The following is a 24,148-nucleotide window of genomic DNA, read 5'->3' as shown; positions in this document are numbered from 1 at the left end:
AAAGCTTCAGCCTCTCATTAGCTCTGACTGCCTGTCTCCCTGGAGGGCAGATATGAATAATGTACATATTTTTCTCCTTCCTCTGTTGATGTTTTAATTGTTGCAGCGTATGAATAATGCTGCCGATTCACCGCTGGACAGCTCACTTGAGAAAGAAAAAACACAGCAAGTGGTTGAATTTAATCTGAATTGAACCTAAATTGGCAGAGACTGAAAAAGCTGGCTGGTTGCCTGTTGGCATCATTGTCCAAAAAGTAGAAATTACCATGAAATTAGCATGTTTGCAAGAAGACCTACATGGCTCTCTGACCGTAGAGGTAGGAATTATGTGAGGGGGTGCACCTCAGTTCCTTGTAGCTGTCAGCTTGCGCTAGTGTGTGGACAGCCACAATCCATTGACGTATAGGCTTGGAAGTCCCGGGGCTATATGATCAAACAAGGAAGATGGGGGGAAGATGAATGGGTTTGCTGTCTTGCTCTGTCAGGTGGCGTAGATCAAGATGCCAGGTTTCACACAGGGGAAAAGTTAACAGCACAGAGAAAAGTTTTTCAGGGCAGCTGAGTTAATGAACTGAGGCCCTTTCAGACCAGCGGTGGTCTATAGAGGCTTGTCTTGTGTCAATAGGCAAAGCACACAATCTGTGTCTTCACAGCTGAGCAACTATAACTGTCAGTGGCCTAGGTGGATTCAACCCAAACAACAGGGTATCAGCCAGTAAGTGTCATTCACTTCTGCCCTGAGAAAGGACCAGAGAAATCATTCAGATGTGTGAGCTGGTAAAACGTGCTTCACTGTGCTAAACCACCTTTAAGACTCACTAGGATGGAGTTTTAGTGTGTCACGATGGCCCCAGAATGATCAAGGATGACATTCACATCTGACGCCAAAAACAACCAGTAAGTTGGTCATTCGATGACAAATGAACAAACTTCATTTGTTGAGTGACGGTCTAGAGATCCAGAAAAAGCTAATGGACTTCAAATTATTTTCTCAAAAGATATACATTTCCTGACATGAGACGAAATAGCATGGCATTGTCATAGCGTCACAAAAAGGGAATAAGAAGGTCAGAGCTGATTTTAGCTGTTTGAACCAGGTTGGTTTCTTTCAAACCATAACCAAGAGCTACCTAAACCTCTTCAGATTACAACCATACAATGTATAGATGCAGAAACCATACTAGTCATGTGAGGTGTTTTTGGAAAAAGCTTGTATAGGTCTTGGGAAGGTACAAAGGCTTGTTGAAAAACCTGAAACAAAAGAGGTCAGTCAGTAGGAACTATATTATATAAAGCACTTATTTCAGAAAAAACTCCAGACTGCTTCATGCACTATCAAGTGTCAAATTAAGCAGCTTGTGCCTTCTAATCATAACTATAACCACACGTTGTGCCATTGCTATGTTTTTCCCACATTGTTGCCTGTTACTCGCAACGATCGGCCCAAGTTCTTGGACTATAACATGGTTGATAATAGATAAAAAATAGCTCCAAACACCCCCCCTCACATGTGTAATGAGAATGGGTCTCTATGTGAAGGGAGAGAGGGAAAAAGGGAGTGGCAACTCAGGGTCCCCCTGAGGCTTTACCAGGCAGTTGCTGGTCTTTGAAGTACCCAAGTAAAAATATGAGAAAATGTACCTGTAGGGAGATGAACTGCATGTTTGAAACAGGTATTCTTTCTTTTAGTTTCTTTATTTCTTGTTTCTCTCTAGGTAATAGAAGCTTCAGTGTTCGCTCTGATCAATAACTGATGCTGTTGACAGTGCAGGTAATTCTTAGGTGAGGTGAATACTGCATTCAGAGGTCCAGATCTGGACACTTAAAATTCTGATGCCCCGCTATGCATCTGTTCAAGTGTGTGTGCTACTACCAACCTCCACTTTGGAAAATAAATTATCAGTGCATTTATAGGAGTTCCTGGGCAAAAAATCCTGAAGTCATAGCCTTCTTGTGGCTGCATCCCATTGCCTCCATGCTCTCTCTCCAAGAACTCTCTAGCTTTTGCGTGTCTTTGTAGTCGTCGCCCAATTGACCCACACTTTTGGACAATGCGTTGTCGAAAGCGATCTTGGTGTTGCGCACGAAAAGTTACAATAAGTTTTGTGAAGATTGAAAAAATAGAGCTTGAGAGAGAAGTTCAAGACCTGCTTTCACACCTTTGCACACCTGGCCAATCACTACGTACAAGTAAGCATGATTTTCAGGTTGTCAATCCGAACAGCACTTTGTTTGAATCATACTGAGACCGTTACTGGGGTTGTAAAGTTGACATATTAACATGAAAAATTGGAGCATCTCTGTGAGGACTGATAACCTGCTTCCTTAAATCTTTTTTTTACATTGTTAAGGAATTGCTCAAAAGCACAACACAGGTGGAAGGCGCTATTTTTCAGTAAAGCTTTTAGTTTCTGGCAATGGCAGACATGGAGAAAGTGGAATGCTAAACATGAGACCCACAATGAGTTCCAACTCTCCATCATGCTTGCGGACACTTATTTGTCTAATCTGATATTATCAACTGGTCCAGCCTTAAAAACAGATCAAATCTGGATACTGCATCAGAGTTAACAAATGGAAAGGTGCTTGTGGATTACACATAAGGATTTGCCACTGCATTACCACTCACTGTGATGACTGCAGGCTGACAGAACTCTGTTGCTCCATGTTGAGCCATGAAATACTCAGTAAACCTTTTTGATCCTCAAGCTGAAAAGAGAAGACATACACTTCACTTTCTTTGGCTTTGAATCCTTAATGAAAAGTGTTTCTCAGTTTCAAACGATACATACTGTTGAGTTTCCAATATCAGCCATTTATTGCTGTCCGTTTGGAATTTGATGGATGGAAATGATTGTAATGAAATTTTTTTGATCAGATTACCAGATAATATCCTGATTTCTAGTGGGCTCAATCTAGATTTAAAGACTTTCAAAACCTGGAAATTCTCACACATGCATGGTACATGGTAATGTATTGGATTGTCCCTTTATTTTAGTTAGATATATAATGGAATTGCAATTATCTGGGCTCTAATTCAGGTATATTGGATATTGTTTGTGGCAATTGGAAGCTTTAACCCTAACCCTACCCCTAAGCACAAAAAATATTAGTAATCAGCCTTCAAAATGGAGGTTTTGGTATTTATATACAATTTTTGTACCTTGAAAAAGTTGTTTAACCACAAGTACCCATATGTGTTCAATTTACTCCCACAATAATCATCATAAACTGGTGTAAGAGGCGAAGGATATTTATAATTCATGCCGTCTTCACATGTCTTTGAAGAGGCGAGGGGGGGCTGGTAGCCATCACACTGGGGGGTTTCACTGTTCCATTATGGATGAAGATTGTCTGACAGGCCAGCACTTCTATATGCAGTAGATCAACCACACCATACTTCCAAAAACACAACCGTTGCCATGTCTAGCATATATGCTAAATTGCCTTATCAACTGTAACCACAGAGCAAATGTCATTGATATTCAAAATGTAAATGCTTCATTCCAAACTCACAATAAAAGGGGAGTTTGGTGAGGGACACACATGAATGGTATCTCTTTGAGATCCATTTTTTTATTATTTTTTTAAAGCCAATCCTTTTGAACTGACTGTGTATGGGGATTTGGTACATTGTATGGCATGTCCTGCAACACCAGTGGTACCCACTCCACCAAAACTCGTTGTTACTGGCGGCCTGGTTTATGGCATGGCCAATCAAACGAAGAAGACTAAAGAAGACAGTCAACAATGTCATCTTACACGTGAATAGTGAACATGACAACATACATAGGATATGCAAATGAACAGAAGTACAGTATACCGAGGATAACTAGTCCAGAGCAGGGGCACAAGACTTCAGACCGGGAATTTGACTCGACCCCAGGCCACCTTGTTCACACAAACACCAAACCGCTACATTTTGTGGACTAACCTTTTTATATAGAGTCTATGGCAGAGAGACTGCGGGCCTCTCCTCAGACAAAGCTTGGTAAATGGCGACCCCCTCCCCATCTTTAATTTACTTGGTAAATTTCGCTCAATTCCTGGATGTCGATGAGATCATGATTATATTATCTTATCCCATAGACCCTCAACATTTGACTACTTTATCTCTGAACACACACATGTAGGCTATTCTATGTGATCTCCTTTGGAACTAATGCAATAAGTAATGTAATATTGTTTCCATTCACTGAGCCTCCCCTGAAACTGTTTGGAGCCCCCCCTAGCGAGGCCCGCCTCACACTTTGAAAATCCCTGGTCTATGGGACAAGCCCAAGTACCAAACCAGGTATAGCCTTTCCCATGATCTACTGACTTTTGGGAGTGATCATTAAAGTAGCGTATGTGAACACTGAGTTTTCAAGACGAGGGTGGAGCTTCATCACGGTGCTCACCTGCTACCAAGTCATTTTATACCAAGTTAACATGACCCCTCTGCCTCACAGCGAGAATTCGGCCAATTTACAAAATAAAATACCCTGTATAGACTCTTGATCGTATGTCGACAATAAATACAGTTAAAACAGACCAAAATTTTTTTTTTAACTAGATACCCTAATTAATCATATTAGAAGTACATAAAGCAAGCACTAATCACCAAATCAACAAAATCTAAACATGTCAGCAAAATCACACTCTTATTCTGAAATGCTCCTTGTGGGATGACAAACTAATGCGGGCCACAGTGAAGAAGGAAGTAGAATCACAAAAGGACAAATAACAAGTCATTAACATTGTGCAGGCTGCACACTCCACTTCCAGCGGAAGTTGAAGCCGGTCAGAGGACGGAACTAAACCACGGGTCACACGCTGCTTGTGTGAGTCGGGGTGATAGGCTACGTAGCCTAAGTCCGCCCCTCAGACTTCCCATGATGCATAGCGGGGAAGTGAGTTTTATTAAAATTTGCTAATAAGTTTGCCATTTGTTTGAAATACAAATGTTACTTCATGATTGATGTATTCTTAAAATGTGTCTGCGTAGAATATGTTTTTTGTAGGTAACAGTTATTGTTTTGGTGGTTTTAACCACTGAAACCATGAGTGAAAGGACTGTTTCATTTGATAAGATGAGTTAAAAGCTTCCTGACAGCTGTTGGAGTGGAGCTGAGGTTCTAGAAAGTGTGTGCTGGTCCAAGATTGTTAGCTGATCTGTTCAAAATTATCAATGGTAGGCCACTGGGATTTGGCCCAATTGTCCAGTCTGCCCCTGGTACAGAGAAAGTGAAAGCCTGAGTGAAAATAGGAATAGTAACTTAACGCTGCAGTCAATCATGTATTTTTATTTCAATTTGTTTTGAAGCTGTGGCTTATTGGCTGCAGGGTAGCACCACATCTACAGCTCCTTTCCCACTTTGATGCCTCCTTAATCAGTTTGTTTCAGACATGGGTATGCATACACACTAACACACACACACACACACACACAGTTATTCCACCATTACAAATGTGCTGATGATTAGCCCTCCCTGGGGTCCAGATCACATTTCCCCAAACTAAACCAGGAGAGAGAGCCACAAAGTAGAAACATACGCTTTTGAGCTTGATCAAGACACTGCTTTTCCGCTTTACCTCATCCTCTCCCACTCATCCACTTCCCTCTCAGGTTGATCCTGTCAGTTTTCTGTCTTTCTCTCTCTTCATTCTCTCAGTGCTTCTCCCTTGGTCCAGATGGTCCGGGGTTGCTGTAAATACTTAATCGAGGCAAGAGCATCGTCTTCCCTTCATCCCTATGCCCCCCACCTCCACCCTCCTCCATGCATATTTCACAGCCTGGAGAGAGAGACAGAGAAAGAAAGAACACCCAAGAGAAATCTGCTTGCTACCTAAGATGGCAGGCACTGAGTCTACTCTCAAAACAGAAGTGCTTTGATATAGAACCAGAAAGCAGTTCTCCGGGGTCATACCATCGTGCTAGGTAGAACCAACCATTTCAGAAAGAATCTGTTTAGAACTCTTTGGGGCATTTCAGTTACATATAGAAACCTCAACCTTAAGTGAAGATAGCTTAAAAAACCTTTCTGGGTAAATCTGTAGAGGAAAGAATGAAAAACACAGGTAGAATGAAGAAATCAATGATCTGCTACAGTGATGGATTATTCATCGTGTTTGGGTAGAGTAGAATCATATCTCTATTTTCCCTTCACTATCTTCTACAATCACCAATAACATGAGGAAGAGAAGAGCCTGCTATCTATATGCCAGCTTTTATGGTTATGGTATTGACACTGCTCACTTTATTAAAGAAAGTCTTCTTACTTATACACCTTCCTTTGTAATAACGAGTCCAAATCATGAGTCACCATCCACCATAGAATGCCTAGGTGTTAGGTTTAGTTTTTTAGAAGCAGCAAGAAGTTGCTGGGGACACTTGAGACGCTGGGACCAGAATAAGGAAGAACAGGGGGAAAACATTAACAAAAACAGAAGCATTAGTTACCAAAAAAAAAAGCACAAGGAGTTTAACTTTTGGGTAAACACTGCATTACCATTAAGTAGTTCAAAGCAATTGAGCTAAAAAAAATAAATAAATAAAAGACAGCAGACCAGGAGTATTTAAGCAGGAAGCTTGATGTGATGAACTGATTAGCTTTATTGACATGAATGTTTAGGTTCACAATGTTGTCAAAGTGAAAGTTCACATATAAATATTAAAATGTCATGTATAACCAATAATTAATAATAAAATGACTTCTTTTTTTTTATTTAAACAAACTAAACAAAAAATACCTAACATTGAGAAATGTTTTGCTTTTTGACAAGCTAGTATGGTGTCAACACTTTTCTTACTTTTGGACATTTTATTGTGCTCAGGTAATTTACCATTGTGAATTCTCTTTTTAGGGTCAGATAACATTGTAATTTACTTTTTGTTTTGGTCGTTTCTTTCTAGTATTTATATTTTTCTTTTTGCTTGTTGATAATTTTTTCTTTTTGCTTTTCACAAGACAAGTGACTAAAACTGAATACTACTAAGATGAAATTAAAGAGGACCTGTTATGCTCATTTCTTACTCTGGGACACCACAAAGGAAGCTATGAATCGCAGTTTTTAAAAATCACCTCAGCTCATCCTCTGTCGTTTTAGCTGCTGTCTCTTTAAGGTCCACCTTCCCTAAATGCCTATTTTCTTCTGATTGGTCAGCTTCCAGGAATCCTGCAGGGGGGCTTGTAAACCGTTGTACATTTTCTCTCGTTTGGTGGGTGTGTCAGAGGTGTTACCCAATCAGCAGCAACCTGTATATAAACACTGCCATAGTAAAAAGGCAATGAAGTTCAGTGAGCTTGCATACACAACAGGGTGTTCAAGGCACCACAATTTCTGTTTAAATAAATGTTTTGTCAGCTGCACCTTCTCATCCTCTTGCCAGTGTGCTCAATGGTATATGACAGCTTTGTCTTTCTTGATATATCTTGGAAAATAGCAAGATGGGGCATTGAATTTGATGAATTTATCAGACCACAAATCAGACAGTTACATTAGTTTAGAAAAAAAATGGTAGATGCTGTGTTAAATGTTTCATTGGGCAGGTGTAGATCTGATCTGATTGGGGCCTCACTGATTACTGTACAAAAACCCAACTTTTATAACTTTATTCACTGATTCTGGTGAATCTGGATGAAATTTTATGGAGAATATATTTTCTGGTTTTCCATCTAATGTCAGCTCTGATTTACAGTTACAGTAGTTTCCTGATGGACAGATATCTTTAAAGTAACAAGAACTTTTACTTTCCCTTCACAGTACAATGTTCTAGTACTCTCTCCATCCCTACAGGCGACAGCTTCCAACAGTCTCAACAGCATGCAGCTGCGTTTTGTGGACATTGGGACTAAAATAAGATTAAATGACCCATCATCAATCTTTTTTTATCGTGTCAGAAATAGATTGTAAACTACACTGAATTCAACAAGCACTTACATTATACTGAGCTACGTTATAAATGCACACCCCACTGCTGGTAAGCAGTATAGCCACTGAAATGTCCCACAAAACAGGATTATAGAAAATCATTTTACAGTTTCAGGGGTTGGCAACAGTTATAATAATAAGCCAGATATGGGAAGTTTGCACATTGTCCAAAAACACAATGACTGCCAATATTAATCTGTTAGGAGATGGAGGAAGATGGAGAGGTGCAGGAAACACTGCTTACTATCTGATTGGACCTAAAATGAACTGGAAAATGAGACAACTGTGCAAGCATGTGGTCATGTATAAAACATAATGCCATTCTGTGTGTGTGTGTGTGTGTGTGTGTGTGTGTGCGCACACACATTCTGTGTGTGTGTGTGTGTGTGCACGCGCGTCATTATTAAGTACTATATGTGGTGCACATGTTTAGCCATGTTTTTGGAATGTGTGTACGGGGAGTCAGTGCCTGGCCATCTGGAAGATGTTTCCTATTTCCTCAAAAGTTCTTCCTGCAAAGACGAGCCACAGGTCCACAACTGCACACAGCTGGTACACACAGAGAGAGAGAGCTCTTTCTGGATTTGCTTTTGACTAACCTGTGAAAGTATATATACACACACACACAAACACACACACACACACACACACACACACATACACACACTTTATCCCTCTCCTTCTCCTAGAAGCTACTTTGCAAAAGGACAGTGACTTGTGGACCACACACTGCAGAGCAAGACACTGCTGCAAGAATAATTGCATAACTTATGGTATTTGTAGTTTTGTTGGATTTTAAAGCTCCTCAAAATAAATCTGTGGTCAATGGGCTTGGCGTACTAGTCTTTGTTACCTGTGAGCCAGTGTTACTTGTTCACTTTAATAAAAAAATGTGGTTATTTTGTTGTAATGCTGGTTACTCTTAGCGTTAACTAAGTCTGTAGTACTGGGTAAACTAAGAGCAAGGGAGAAGAGAAGTCATTTACATTTAGCTGATGCTTTTTTCCAAAGTGACTTCAATTGCTATGTATATCAGAGGTCGTACACCTCTGGAGCAACTAGGGGTTAAGAGTCTTGCACAGGTACACAATGGGGGATTGAACCCGGGTCACTCACACCAAAGGCAGGTGTGTGTTATCCATTGCACCATCACCACCAAGGGGGCCAGTTCTTCAGGATAACCACGTCCACTTGTTAAATATTCCCTCACTACCCAGTGACAACCGAACATACACACCAACAAAACCACCTCCTCATGATATAACTCCACCAACCTTGACCTGGAGTAACTTCACAGGCAAGGTGCAACTTGTTGTGTTGTTCCCTATCTAAGCTTAAAGAAGGTAACATCATCAGACAGCATTTGGTACAGAGGTTCCCTGGAGATGAATCCTAATGAACTGGTAATGTGAGAGAAGTCGAAAGGCAAAATGTTGTGCTGAGTTCCCTGACTGTAAAGCAACTTGCAGTCTGCAAGCTTGGAATAATATTACTCTTTTCTTTTACAGCATGATACTGCAATTCCATTTTACAGAACAGAATTTTACAACAACAGCCAAAACCGCTGTCTGTCTACATTAGTCAAAATGTTTTCAGAAAGAAGCAAAAGCTCTGTATTTGTATAGTGTCTTTCTGACCACTCAAAGTACTTTTACACTACATCACATTCACTCACTGAGCCTAAGTGCTCAAACAGAAACTAACATTCACACATATTCATACACTGGTGGAAAAGCCACCAAGGGAAACTTGGGGTTCAGTATCTTGCCCAAGGACATGCAGTCTGGAGGAGCTGGGGATTAAACCACCAACCATCCGATTAAGGAGCAACCCGCTCTACTTCCTGGACCACGGCCGCATGGATACAGCAAAAGACAAAAAGGAAAGGAATGGAAAACAAAAAAGCACAATAGAGGAGCAGGACAGACAGAGAATACATTGAAAGAAAAGACTTGAGGATTATAATGGCTTTTCAGTACTGAGCATTTATTTTTTCATAATTAATTTTTCTTTTATTTTAGAGATTTACAATGTAGGGTTCAGTTGTTACACTATTAATCATCTCAACCAGGTGGTCACTCTGGGGAAGGGGAAATTAGACTCTTAACATAAGTGATCCGGGGCTGCCAATGATTTTAAAATGTATCTGTTGAACCACATATGGAGAACATGATCTTTTCCTACTCCAAAAAAAAAGCCATGAAGTAGGTGATGCGGGCAAAGGTTTCTTCCATAGTAAAAATATTCATTTATTTTCGTAGGTTCCGGAAAAGATGTCAAATGATGTTGTCTATCCAAATATCTGTGCTTGCGATCTTTCCAATGTTGCCAAACGTTCTGCCTTGTGAGGTGACCGTTTATTTCCATCCAGGGATTTGACCGCCAAAGTTAAACGTCAGGTGTTGATGGAAGAAACACTGTGAGTCTTCTGCATTGTTGAATTTGTATGTCACTTGTGGATGAGTGACACAAAGTGGTAGCAGAGAGCAAACTTCATGGCCTTTGGTGTAGTTCGGTTTTAACAGAATTAAATGTGACTCCCTTTTAGCAGAACAGGTTTTTTTTTTTTTACTTTTAACGTTTATTTGCAGAAATATATGGAATCATGCTCAGAGCCTCTCTTCACACGTCTGCCCTAGTCTGTAGTCATTGATGTTTTAACCTCATGTCAGCCATTTTAATACAGTTCTGTTCTGGCGATAGAGAAGAAAGACCAAGAGGATAAAGATGGAAAACAGAGGGAAAAGGAGGAAATTGGGATTTGGACAAGAATGTGAAATATTAATTGCACTTTCATAGAATGTATCATGTCATAGTCTTACAGATACAAAAGGATAAAATTGCCCTGTCAGCACTACACAGTCAACCTGAATGTGTTGTCATTAGGTGATAAAGAATGCTTCATTTTCTAGTTTTTGTCCTCTCTCTCTCTGCGGTTTCATCCCACCCACTTATATTATACAAGCAAAAAATGTTTCCCTTGACTAAATAGGAAATCTGGGGATTGTGGTTAAAGAAAAGCACATGCGAGCATGGCGTGTCAGAGCGACGCCAAACTTTCCTGGCTTCATCAGTGAAAAGGCCTGTTTTGCAGCATCAACGGCTGTGTGGGGCGAAGTTAGTTGGAAGCATGCACACGTTTAAACATGCACACATACAAACAAGGGCCGGGTTTGAAGGTACTTTTTTTTTATTGTCACATACACATTGCGAAATTCATTCTCTGCATTTAACCCATCACCCGGGGACCAACTCCAGATCTTTAGCAGTGTCAATTGCACTGACTGGAGAACTTAACATGTCATGTGGTGGGGGAAACTGGAGCAACTGGAGGAAACCCACGCAGACTAGAATATGCAAACTCCACACAGAAAGGTTGGGGCAACCCGGGATTTGAACCCACGACCTTCTTGCTGTCCACTGGACCCCCGTGCCGCCCAAATTGATTCCTGTGAGTTTGCATGTACAAGTGAAAGTTCACACCTGGGGAAGCACACACACACACACACACACAAAAACAACAAAAAAACAGAAACCAAACCAAACAAAAACAGAAACCAAACCACACATATAGTCATAACCAAGCAGCTTTGGTTACTTAAGCATCCACAAACTAACTCATACATATATCCAAATCAGAACATTGTTATTACATGAAGAATTCAGTCAAAAGGTAAGAGAGAAGGAGAAACACTATATATTTAACTGTTTTTATTCACGCTTTAATTTTGCGAATCAACAACCTGAGTGGAAGTGCCTCATATTCAGGAAAAACTCATGTTTTAAACTTGGTTGGTTGGATCCTTCACTAAGCCACGCCCCCTTAGTTACTGTTGCTAAGTATGACAAACTGTCAGATCTGTCTGACTTATCAAGGCACTGTCTATTACTGCTCTCCCTTGGGAAATACTGGCAAATTTTTGTAAAAACAAAAAAGCGATTTTAGAAAGGAGACAGAAAGGTTTGCATTATGCATTTTAGGTGTATTCAGGCTGTCAAACTGATGTGAAACAAATAAAGACAGAAGCTAAAGCCTACCAATCAGAGAGTAAAAGTGAACCACTGCATCACCTGACGACTGAGACAACGATATTTAGGATTAACACTTTTCCCATAAGGCTGGGTAGGTTTCTATTCAATATTCCAATCTTTAAAAAGTAAAAACAAGAGGGTTATATAATGTTGCATTCAGTAGTAAGTTAGCTAGCATTAGCTAATAAACATAATTTATCTGGATTTGTTTTAGGTTTTGGAAAGAGAATAAATCGTACTTTTCCTATCAGCCTCTCTGGGTAGCGACTCTAACTATTACAAGTGCCCCAGGAACAGCGTTTGACCATATCTTGGAAAAATACAGCAAAAAAAGATAGAAAACGACACCTTTTGCATACGAGTCAATGGAGCGCAGCCATGACGGTGTTGGACTTCAGTTAGAGCGAGTCCTATACCGGGCTGGGATTGGCCAGATGCATATTCTGGTCGTGGCTTAGGGAAGGTTCAGTTACGCACTGTTTAAATCCCAAAACGCCAGCAAAGCAGGAACGGGGGGGCAAAATAACTCACTGAGCTGTTGTGATGTGCTGTATGGGAATATATCAAATGGTGCATACCAAGCGCACACATTTATTTCATGTTGGGAGAACAACGATCGTTACGCACTGTGGCCGTCCCAAAACCTTGAAAATAACTTAGAAGAGAGCCTCAACATATGACAGCCTGCAAAATATCAACGCTGTAAGCGGACTGCTTGATTACTATAAGCACTTTATTTGAACAGCATGTGTATTGGAATGATTCTGTCCCAAGCTTTTTGTGTACACATTACTGTGACATTCAAGATAATTTCTACAGGTCAAAATAACGTTTCAAGGGCCTAACAACCCCACTGTTCACCACACACACAGTCACACCACAGTGTGCCAACTCTGTTTTCTGAATAGACTTGGCAATCTCCATCGCTCCATCATCAGCAACACTTTACTGCTCTTCATAAAGTCTTATTGCTGTTTTATTTATGAGCTCACTATCGTCAGAACAATGAGCCTTTCAATAACACGGCACAGATAATTACCATAAAACAATGACTATTATCCCGTTAATGATGCCGTTAAAGTATGCATGCTGGGACAATCGTAAGAGCTTATGAGGTGTGGGGCTGATTGAGTCGGGGTAGAGTTTTGCGTTTGGCTTGTGACGTTTTACTAGCTGTTCGTGGAGGGTGAAAGGCTAATCACTTTTTCTAACACTAAGCTAATGAATGGGATGAAATGAGGTGAATGGAAGCTGTGACTTCTTAGAAGACTGCTGAGTTGAGAAATGAAACAAAAAAAAAGTATCTTTAAATTAAGACATCTAAGACTGCGATGTGATCTCACTCAACTACAGGCAGCTGTGTATATGTTACGTGTGAACCTTTTAGTAAGAGAACAGATAGAATAGAGCTTTTGAGATTAGATTTAAAACTCTCACAGTTTGCTGACCTGACCCCCAGAGAGAGACTATTCTTTAGGGTTAGGATTAGTTAATGCTAACCCTAACACATTCCACCATCAGAAACGTGTAGGAGAATACACAAACCGACCAAGTTCTTGCAGTGTGGGATCTTCATAGCTGAAGTTACATTTTTTAAGAGGCGGAGAGGTGTCATTATCTGTCTCAGTATCTGTTCACCCAACAAAATGATCTGTCTTTGGATAGAAGACCAAACATGGGCGTGTTATATACAGGAAGTCATGTTAAATAGGGCAAATGCTGTTTTTTTCTAACTTAATATTAATTGCCAATGCAAATGTTTTACCACCTTTGAGTTAGATGCCAGGTTAGGGATGATAGCTTTCAGTACTACAGGTTTTTAAAACATGCGTACAGATTTCACTGTTTTAGTAGAAGCCAGGCCAGGCCCCGGTATCCTACTCTGAATCAAGTTCATAGAGCAGCAAGTCTTGTCTCCGTCCAGCAGACAGTTAGCATGCTGGGCATCTCACCGTGAAAGTGCTTCAGGGAGAAAAGCATCATTACGTAATTCCAGCCAACACTGCTCTGTGCCAGAGAGGCGGCATTTGGCGAGACAGTGGCAGCAGTAAAACCCCTCCACACTCTGCTGATGGTTCTGATCCAGTTAGCTTCAGAACAGGAGAGAGGAGATGAGAGTGTGTCCATGAACTAATTTAGCGAGGGGAGAACAGTGACCCATACAGGAAAACAGCCAGCAGCTGACGGAAGATGCGTCAAGGGCAGGGGTGCACGGCAGACAGACATGGCCCGGGGTCCTTTACCCATGATCACTTGGAGCTACTGGCCCTTCTCTAAGTAAGCTCCCTCGCTGGCTGCAGTATCGGCTGATAGGAGGCCAATTTTACATTTGGCCAAGGAGAGAGTGAAAGAGAGAGCAATCAATGGGAACAAATGTTGGGTGTTGCTATTGTTGTAGGGCTGTTAGGGTGCTGAAATGATCAGTAGGACACACTGTGGTGCGGTAAAATCAATGTTATACTCTAATTTTTGAGAATTCTGATGTGCTGCATATCAGGTACCAGCAATAAAAGTAAGCTTTTTAAAGATTTGTTTTAGGCTTTCTGCCTGTATTAAGATATGGACAGCCCAAGAGAGACAGAAAAGAAGGGAGAGAGAGAGAGGATGTAGCAAAGGGCTGCGGACCGGAATTGAACCTGAGTTTCTACGGTAATTATGCAGACTTAGCAGGCTACACGTTGTTGGCACTTTACCAGCTGAGCAACCGGGTGACCCAAAAGTAAGCTTTTAAGCAAATCTGTCTGGCAACATAATGTCAAAAATTAAAACTCAAGACATACAGTATATGTGTATTAAACAAAAACGAGGACCTGTTGATGCCGGTTAGCTCACCGCTAGGGCGAACGCCCCACGTACAAGAGTCCTTGTTATCCCATCTCTCTCACACATTTCCTGTCTCTTAGTTGTCCAGTCTGAAATTAAAGGTTCAGTGTGTAAGTTTTAGTGGCCTCTAGCGGTGAGAGTTGCAAATTGCAGCCAACTGCTTACTCACCGCTCACCTCTCCGTTTGCAAGCACGTAGGAGAAGCTTCAGCGGCCGACAGGCTCTGTCGGCTCTTGTGGTAAATAATATGTGTGGTCATCCATTTGTCCAAATTTCACTTCTCTTCTTACTTCTGATAATACAGACGACTACTACTTCTTCTTCTTCTTCCTTCTTTTTCGTACATATTCAAGTGCAGTGTACGCTACTAATCCTTACATTTGATTTAATTAAAGGCAGTGGTAAAAAGAAAAGTCTTTGAGCAGACCTGCAGTTTCCTGGGAGTTTGTTCCCGATATATGGAGCATAATAACTCAACGCTCTCCATGTGTAGTTTTGACTCTGGGGACAGAAAGCAGACCTGCCCCAGACGACCTGAGAGGTCTGGATGGTTCATAACGAAGCAGAAGATCAGAAATGTATTTTGGCCCTAAACCATTCAGTGCTTTATAAACCAACAGCAGTACTTTGAAATCACTTCTCTGACAGACAGGAAGCCAGTGTAAAGACCTCAGAACTAGAGTGATGTGATCCACTTTTTTGGTCTTGGTGAGCACGCGAGCAGCTGCTTTCTGAATCAGCTGCAGCTGTCTGATGGATTTTTTAGGGAGCCCTGTAAAGACACCGTTACAGTAGTCGAGTCAACTGAAGATAAATGCATGGACAAGTTTTTCCAGGTCCTGCTGAGACATAAGCCCTTTAATCCTTGAAATATTCTTCAGGTTTGGCAGAAGCTCAGTCTTTAAGGATTAGGCTGGGAACTGGAGGGTCGCTGGTTCAGTTTGAGTCCAGCTTCCAGAGGTGCGGCGGGTGGACTGGTAACTAGAGAGGTGCCAGTTCACCTCATTGAGTTTCCTCTTGCGGGTTTAATAAAGCATACATTCTTCTTCTTCTATCTGGGAGAGGTAGAAAGTGAATCCATTTCCAATGACTAAAAGTACTTTTACATGAAGTACCATGACAAACCCTGAGGTATTCTGTTGTATGGATGATCAAAAATTGGAACGCTGTTTGGTTTTGAATTATATCTACAGTGAGCAGCAGCCACCACGGTCACACAATTGCAGAACAAAGCTAAAGCTGGATTTATTGTTGATGTAAGGGGAGAACAGCAGTTGTCCTGTAGACACACAGCAACTGTGCATACATTCTTTCATTATTTCCTTTTCGAGGAAGAGCGTGGGCTACACTGCTGTGGGCTATAACTGGAGTTAAGTTCAGGTAAGGCCAATCACAGTGAGTGGGGATGATTTTGTTACAAGTATGTTACTGAAAAAGAGAAGACTAAAGACTCTTTCTTCAACTCTCTTAATGTTGACTTCACAAGCAACAATTTTCCTCGTGCATTTAGCAGTTAGTTAAAGCATTAGGTGGTGCATTAAATCAGTGATTAGTTAAGGTAGATGCAATTTTCTTAACTATGCTGCTAAGACCCGCAATGACGTTATCATTTGTTGTATTGCGTTATTGTGTGTTGATGTAGCTACTGTTCACAAACTAGTGCCCGGCCCGTGAAGCTCTCCAGAGCTGACAGACAGGTGAACAGACAGACAGCAGATTCTTCTCTGCTGCAGATTTAAATCCTTTCTTTTGTTCCATTCTCCCACAATTAATCATATTCCTGAACTGACATTTTGCTCAAATAATATCAAGCACTTTTAGGTAGAAGAATATCTGTTTCCATAGAATGATTTGTGCCTTCCCGAATAATTTGGATTTGGGTACTTCCTTACCACAGCAACGCCTACAGCAAAGCTACAGCTGCTGACTCAGTAATGCCAGTTCTGCAGTTACATATGAAGCTAACATTAGCCACCATAATCTACTGCTCATACCAGACCAAATACCTCTGTAGCAGAAGAAGTGTAAGGGGTAAGGTGTAAGGGGTAAGGTATGCAATGTGTGTTTATTTTGAATTCTTTGTAGCATTTCAACATGTCTGTCCTGCATTTTGGATGCACTTGGTTTATACTCATTTATTGTGTCTTGTGGGCTGGGCAAGTTTGGATGCATGACAACGTTATGAAAAATGTCATCATCATACAATAAATTCATTATAAAAAATTATCCTAACCTGATAAGACCTTATCTGATTTTATAGTATGTACTGGTTGAATGCTGTATATGATCAGCAAACTAATATATTAGAGGATCTTATACCTTGTGAATCTGATTCTGCAGGAAGAGGGACGGATGGGACATTAAATAATAGAGTGAGAAGCTGAAAATCCACGGCCTTGGCATAGAGAGAGAAAGAATTATTGAGTGGGAAAGTGAAAAAAAAAAACGCTCAGAGAGGTGTGAGTGTATAGGAGAGACTGGCCTGTATGAAGGCTTTGATAGAGAGAAGGGCAGCATGACCAGAGCTGCTCTCCTTCTCTTCCTGCCGATCCCTCAGGGCACACTTGTCACTATCCTTCACACACACACACACACACACACACACACACACACACGCTACCATATAGATGGATTTCACTGTTGCCCAAAGCAAGAGGGTGAAAGGAACTAGGCCATGCTCAGTCACCATGGCTGTCTCAATAATAATACATGAAACACATATATGGCTTCTTTTCAAGATGGCCGCTCGGACCCTACAACTTGCCAGCATCCCCGCGCCATACTCACACAGACACACATACACACATACACACATACACACATACACACTCCTGGTTGTGAGATCTGGGCAGAAAGCCTGGACAGGATGGCTGACTGGACCAGAGGCTGAAGTGAGCCAAATTCTGACTACACACAGACTCCGTTTCCCAAGAGGTCTAGCTGTTGCAGCTGCCCCAGACGGCCACCCCCTTTCCAAACCTCCCTGTCTCAGTAGTCGAGGCAGTGCCTGGCCATCGCTGTCACCGTGACTCCAAACTGCAGAAAAAACAACAACACCAGCAGCGCTCAAGCCAGGCGTCCCGCATGTAATACATTCATTTAAATGCTGTCATCTGTGTAAATACAGAGTGGGAAATCAAAATTGCATCTGACAGGAGATTTAATTATATTTGACTGCTGGGCCATGGTTTTTTTTTTTTCCCCAGACAGTCTAAGCGACTTATGATTGCTGCTTATGTTCATTCACTTTTCTCGTCGTTGCACCGGCCAAATTAAACCACACGACTCTGAATCACACAACCAGAGAACAGGGGAAGCCCACCAGGGGGAATAAAAGGGTCTGTACCTTATATGAAATGACTAAGATGACTTAACAAGATTTTGGGCTGAAGGGAGGGAGCTTTGGCCTTACTTAATCTAGCTGGAGCTTCTTAGCAGCTTTTCTTATTGGCACGAAAGGGGGGTGGGAGACAGTTTTTAATGGTGTTTTAATTAAAGCTGCATTTGGCTCAGCTTACGGTGCTGGATAGTCTCTTCATCGTCCCTCTGTGACTTCCCCCTCTGTTTTTATACTGGTTCCTCATGCCTTGCAAAAAAATATCCATCTCATCTTTGGGTTGCCGCAGAGCAGATAGATGTGTTATTTTAGTTGGGTGCAATTAAATTTATTTGCGATTGGGCCTGGTTGATCATTTCTAAGCTTCAAACAAACGCTAAAGGTGGGTGAGTGACATTGGTGTCATTTACACTGGGGACGCTGGGGACATGTCCCCACCACACTTGGCTGATTTGGTCCACATCGCTTTTTGAAAGCATTTGTTAAAAATGTTCTGAAAAACAGCTTTTTCTAATGGCTCACCTTAGCGCCGGTGAATTTTCATTCGACCCTAATGGAGATATTTCATTCTTTTAAGATTATTTCAATCATCATTCATTCAGTTTGGTCCTTGCTGACCTTTTAATTTGTTTTGACACATGGTCTTGTGACCTCACACCTTACTCATGGCATTTTCAGTTTGGTCGTCGTACTATACAGTAATTTGGGTTGGTCATTGGGGCTTAATTTAAAATGACCGTTTATATCATTTTGGTCTTTGCTGACCTTTTATTTTTATTTATTTTTAGCCCGCACTGTCATTTTATTGGCGGGTGACCTGATTGTTCCGGTTACAGAAGTGGTTTCTCCTTAAGTGGTCAGTTCAAGTCTGTTGTGACTTTCTTAATCACATCCTGGTCAGCAAGGGTCACGGCTGGTCTAATCTTGTCATTACATTATGGACGAGGAATCCGCTGCCGCCTGGTAAGGTAAGGATCAAAGCTATGTCGAGTCTTTTGTTGTTCTTCTATTTTTCTTTATTGGGGGTCTCCTATATCACTTACAGCTTCACCACCCCCTTTAAATGCCATGACATGACAATGGGGTCTAATTGCCAAAGACTATCCTCATCTCCCATAATAACTGTGCACTAACAATAAATTATCATTGACTCAGATGAATCTATCTTCCTTAATGCTTTTGACAGGGGAAAAGGAAGACGGAGGAGAATGGCTTGTTCACTTCTAAGTGAATGGGCAGTGACGTTGAAACCGGAGGCATGTGGAGTGCCGGAGCATTAATGGATTGACTGTCGTCTGTCATGGTGCTTTGACTTTGAAGAAACTCAAGATTTTCACCTAAAGCACTCGTCTGCATGGCTGGGGTGATTTGAAGCGCATTATTTTGCGGGCCCCGTATCATTTGGATTTCATCTCTGAACAAGAAGCCTTTTTAGGGAAACAAAAAGCCCCAAAACCCCAGACAATCAGGGGGAGATTACATAATGCTCATTTGGCGGCTGGTTGGGACATTTGGCTCTGTTTTTGTTCCTCTTTAACCCACAGAAAAAGAAAAATCAGCAAGGATTTGGGCTAATCCTCTTAGCTTGATGCTTTCTCTCCCCCTGCCGACTGCAAGACGAATGTGAGCTCAGCTCATTCGGACCCCCTGACTGAGCCAAACCCACCTCCCCCTCAGCACATTTTAATTGTGAAATGGATAGTGATGGCTTCCTGGTGACTTGTTGGCCGAGGATTTTTTCCCAACTGCCTGCCGGGTTAGAGATCCTGTCCAACGTCCAAGCCAAGACAGCCAATGAGAGACAGTGTGATCAAACACTGCAGTTGTGTTTGCCTTTTAACAAAAAGGTCAAAGCTGTACAATAAAAAATGTTTAGTTTACTGAGACAGCAAGATTGCTGTGGTTTCATCACGGCTCACTCTTCTTCTCTGTTCATTTCCCTTCATCCCTCTTAATAAAGTCTTTCTCTCTCCATCTATCGGAGTCAGCTAATTCATTTCATTTGAAAGATGTGATCTTTTCAATGTAGCTGCTTTTACCATATCCCCCAGTCATTCACAAAGAGGCTACAGTTTTCAGTGCAGGGCCATGAAAAGGGATAGAAGCAAAGACATAAAGAGAGAGAAATATAAAGTGAGGAGTGGAGAGGGAACTTAATCAAAGAGGGTAGTGCTTTAAAACCTATTTCTAAATCTATTTATATTGCCCAACATCATAGATCATCACAGGTGTTTTACAATAAGTACAGCATAAAACAAAACTCTGTCCAAACACCCACAATTCAGATTAAAAAAAAGTCCTTGGGACCGCTCTCCCAGGCGGACAGACAGGAAATAGATGTATGTAAAGAATAAACCAACATAATGAATTTACAGTATGGACAATCAGATGACAAAATTCTAAATCTTGTGTGAAATCCGCTCAAAATGTCTACAGGGCTACAACAACTAGTTGATTAATTAACAAGTGTGATAATCAATGAATCATTTAAGACATTCATCAATCAAAAATGTCAAACATTTGCTGGTTCCAGTGTGACATTTTTCTACTCCTCTTTGTTTTCTTACATCACAAAGTAAACATCTTTTGGTTTTGGGCTTTAGACGAAACACTGCATTTGGAAAATGGAAAGTTGTGATGGGTTGTTTTTCAGTATTTTCAAATACATTTTAAGTCGATTATAATTGAAAAAAATAATTGATTTTGAAAATTAATTTGAAACCACCTTTGAGAGCAGATTGAACATGCCTTTTATCTACTGACTCTGCTTTTACAACAAAAGTCAGCTGCGACATTGTGCAGGGAAGAGTAGGCTACGGCTGCACTCTCCTGAGCTGCTGCATGAGCCATAACATGTGCGCTGCACGCCCTGTCCACCAGATTTTGTAGCTGAAGTTCAGCTAAGCTGATCTTGACATCCAATATGCTGACCTCCAAGACGCACATCCAATTTTTGGAAAGAGAGACAGCACATCAATTCTTTTTTTCCCCACATCACCTTTTTTGAGGATTGTGCTAATTGAGTTTGTATAATTAGAGACAGTTTGTCAACTGATCAACTGATGTCACAATATCACGTCATATTGACAGACCATTTTTTAAACCTGTCTTACAATAACACACTTTCTGCTGTAGGATTGCTGTTTTTTGTATCTGTATCTCTTGGTGATGCCAGTTACACTGTAGAGAAGAATGCAGGTGAACTTAATCTTAGTATGGAAAATGAATTTAGTGATTGTCTACATCCTGATGTAGCTGCTGTGTAGTATGACAATGACTTGCAGACGGCTCGTCATCCAGTGCTCTACTTTGCGACTATGCACATTTGGTATCAAAGATTCATTATGCAGAATCACGTCAACTCAAAAAGTCAATACTTGCTACTCCAGGCAACTATAAACAGTGACAAACTTGCTGTGAATCAGTTGGTGATAAATGAGAAACTAGTTTCTCAATTCAATTTCTTGATATTTAAGAACCCAGACCAGTACCAGGCCTTTATACCTGTATAACCCTGACACACAGGTCGCACACACATGCTAATGACTTTGTTCTGCCTCAGCCCCCCTCCAAACACTCCTGCTCTCCATGTCAGGTGTTATTCTTTGAACATTTCCCAGTTTGAAGCAGCGGAGCCATAAACCAATTACTGCACGCCGTCCCAAATGACACAATAAGAAACTATGATTATGACAAATGCTATCTCTGCGTGCTTGCTATTGCAGCCGCCAGCTCTTCCCTCTGAATTAATGGAGCTCTCTCTGCTGTGGCAGCTTGTTGTCCTCTCTAACGTTCTCAGAGTCCTTTTAAATCTGGTTCTGTGTGATCTGACAGCGCAGTTTGGAGTTTTTAATTTCATATTTTTCTTTTGGTCCCCTGTTTATGCTGATTTAATATGCAGGACACTGACACTGGGCACTGGGGGGGACAGAGACTTGGCATGCAGCCTGGGCAACCACATTTAATTGTAGTAATTGTCATCTGTGTCAGTATACCCACTGCTTATATTCTTATGCAAATTCCACAGTCAAGGGATGGTTTAAGCACTCAATTGACACCCTACAAGCTGCTACCATTTATTTTCATTACAGCTGTATCACTAGCAGTAAGCAGACAGTAATACAGTTACAGTTCAGGGCAGTTTTGTACCTTAAGATGATGTAAAATATACAATCTTAGAATTAGGAGCATTAACCCACAGAAATCCACCTCCATGTTAGGTTCAGTCAAAAGTTCAGCTCTTGGTGTGTGTATGTGCAGAGTGAAGCCGTTGTCTCCGGCCACGCTACATCTGCAGTCCATTAAGTCTTCAGCACTCTACCTCAGCCTATAAATCTCTGCTTTCTTAATATTAGCCAGTTTGTCTGGCCCCTGACTATGGCACTGTCTCTACCCCTTGATGGCCAGACCCAACACTTGACTCCTAAACTCCTAAAGCCTCCTAGGAGGGTTGAGAGAGAAGTAAAGGAGGATAAAAGACTATAGACTCCAATATAAAAACAAGCTACAGATGAGAGAGACGACCGAGCAGTCACTCGATCATGATCAATGTTTAATCCTCTGTACTGATACTGGTTATGTCATGTGACTTTTAGGTTTTATTTTAGTGGGCTTTAAGGAAATGTAACAAAACCAACTGCTACACCTTCCTCAGCTTTTGAGGCAGTCAGCTGCTTGATGCTGTTCAGTATCCCTACGTATCCCTAAATTTGGTTCACATAAACTGAAAAGGGTTTCTGCATGAGCTGAGATAATTCTATTACTTTGTAAGGTACTTAAAACAGTGAAATTTGAGGCAAAATCAGTTCATTCCAGTTGAATCGCTGCGCTCATAAAAAAGATAAGATGAGGTGAAATTAATGTTCCATGTAAAGTTCAGCTTTGGTGAAACTGTCTTGACAGAGCCGACTTTTGAGGGGACAGAGAGCCAGGGAGTCCAAAATAGAGGACGCTACTGTATTTGCACCACTCACTTTTATTTAACCTCCTCTGTCGGAGTAAAGACTGTGCCACAACAGAGTGATGGTCAGCTGACAGTTATGAGACAGGAGTCGATGGTACACATGAGTCTTTTGGATAAACAGTGTGAACTTACTAAAACCTGCAATGGAACATTTCTCTCTTTTGTACTTTTGCCACTGGTGGCAATGATCAGTGACTTGATTTTGATAATACTAACAGAATCCCCTCGTTGTGCAAAGCATGCTTTCTTTTGACGGAACGAAGCCTTTGTTTTTTCTCTAATTCCCATTGGTTGCTACTTGTTTCATAGTGATGCCCTGAATTCATTAAAAAGATTGTCGCCGGTGAAACTGATCTTAATTTTCACTCAGTAGGCTACCAGCTGTTATTTTTTCAGGAAACAATTATTTTTGAGAAGCATAGAGATAGAGCAAAAATGGATGGATACAACAGTGCTGTTTGTCTTTGTGTGACTCCCTCTATATGTAGGCTTACTTCATTCAACAATGAGCTGCTCCTGTGTTCTTGCCATAATAACTCTTTACGTAGCAAAGATTTTGTTCATATGCTTTAGGAATAATCATATCATATGATTGTATTGGTGTTGTATGTGTGTACATATGCTTGAGCTATCGGGGAAGGCGAATCATATGCAGCACCCTTCCTATCAAAGCAAGTGGCTGCATGTCCACATCAAGATAACATCGGATACTGGCAACAAGAGTAGGATAGGTAGCTAGCAAGTGTGATATTTTAAAGTGATCTTATTTATATCTTTATGTAGATTAAAGAAATAATAAGTAAAATATTGTATCAAACAGAAATAGCTAAATAAGAGATCATCAACACGGAAAGCAAAGTACATTCCCTAGAAATAACCATGTTGCACAGCAGATAAAACACTTCAGGCTTGAGTCTTGGCTTGGACTTGCAGCATATAATCATAAAGTGAAGATCTCTGGCCTGCACACAGTAAACAATATTAAAAAACAAAGTACTTCAAATAGTTTATTGACCAAGTTCTTTTAGACTTTTGCTTGAGTAGGTTTGTCAAGTGGTCATTTTTACTTTGACTTGGCA

At 41.0% G+C, this 24,148-nt stretch overlaps 1 protein-coding gene across 7 annotated transcripts in view; it reads left to right on the top strand.

Moving 5' to 3' along the window:
• sorcs2 (sortilin-related VPS10 domain containing receptor 2) overlaps positions 1 to 24,148 on the top strand; it is a 336,249-nt gene that overhangs the window by 89,212 nt on the left and 222,889 nt on the right. The window lies entirely within an intron of this gene.

The sequence above is a fragment of the Micropterus salmoides genome, unplaced genomic scaffold (assembly GCF_014851395.1).
Source record: "Micropterus salmoides isolate LMB-PRFRI ecotype aquatic unplaced genomic scaffold, ASM1485139v1 Ms_hic_scaffold_2, whole genome shotgun sequence".
NCBI lineage: Eukaryota > Metazoa > Chordata > Actinopteri > Centrarchiformes > Centrarchidae > Micropterus > Micropterus salmoides.
The sequence above is the reverse complement of the archived record's forward strand: the minus strand, read 5'-3'. Positions and strand labels throughout refer to the sequence as shown.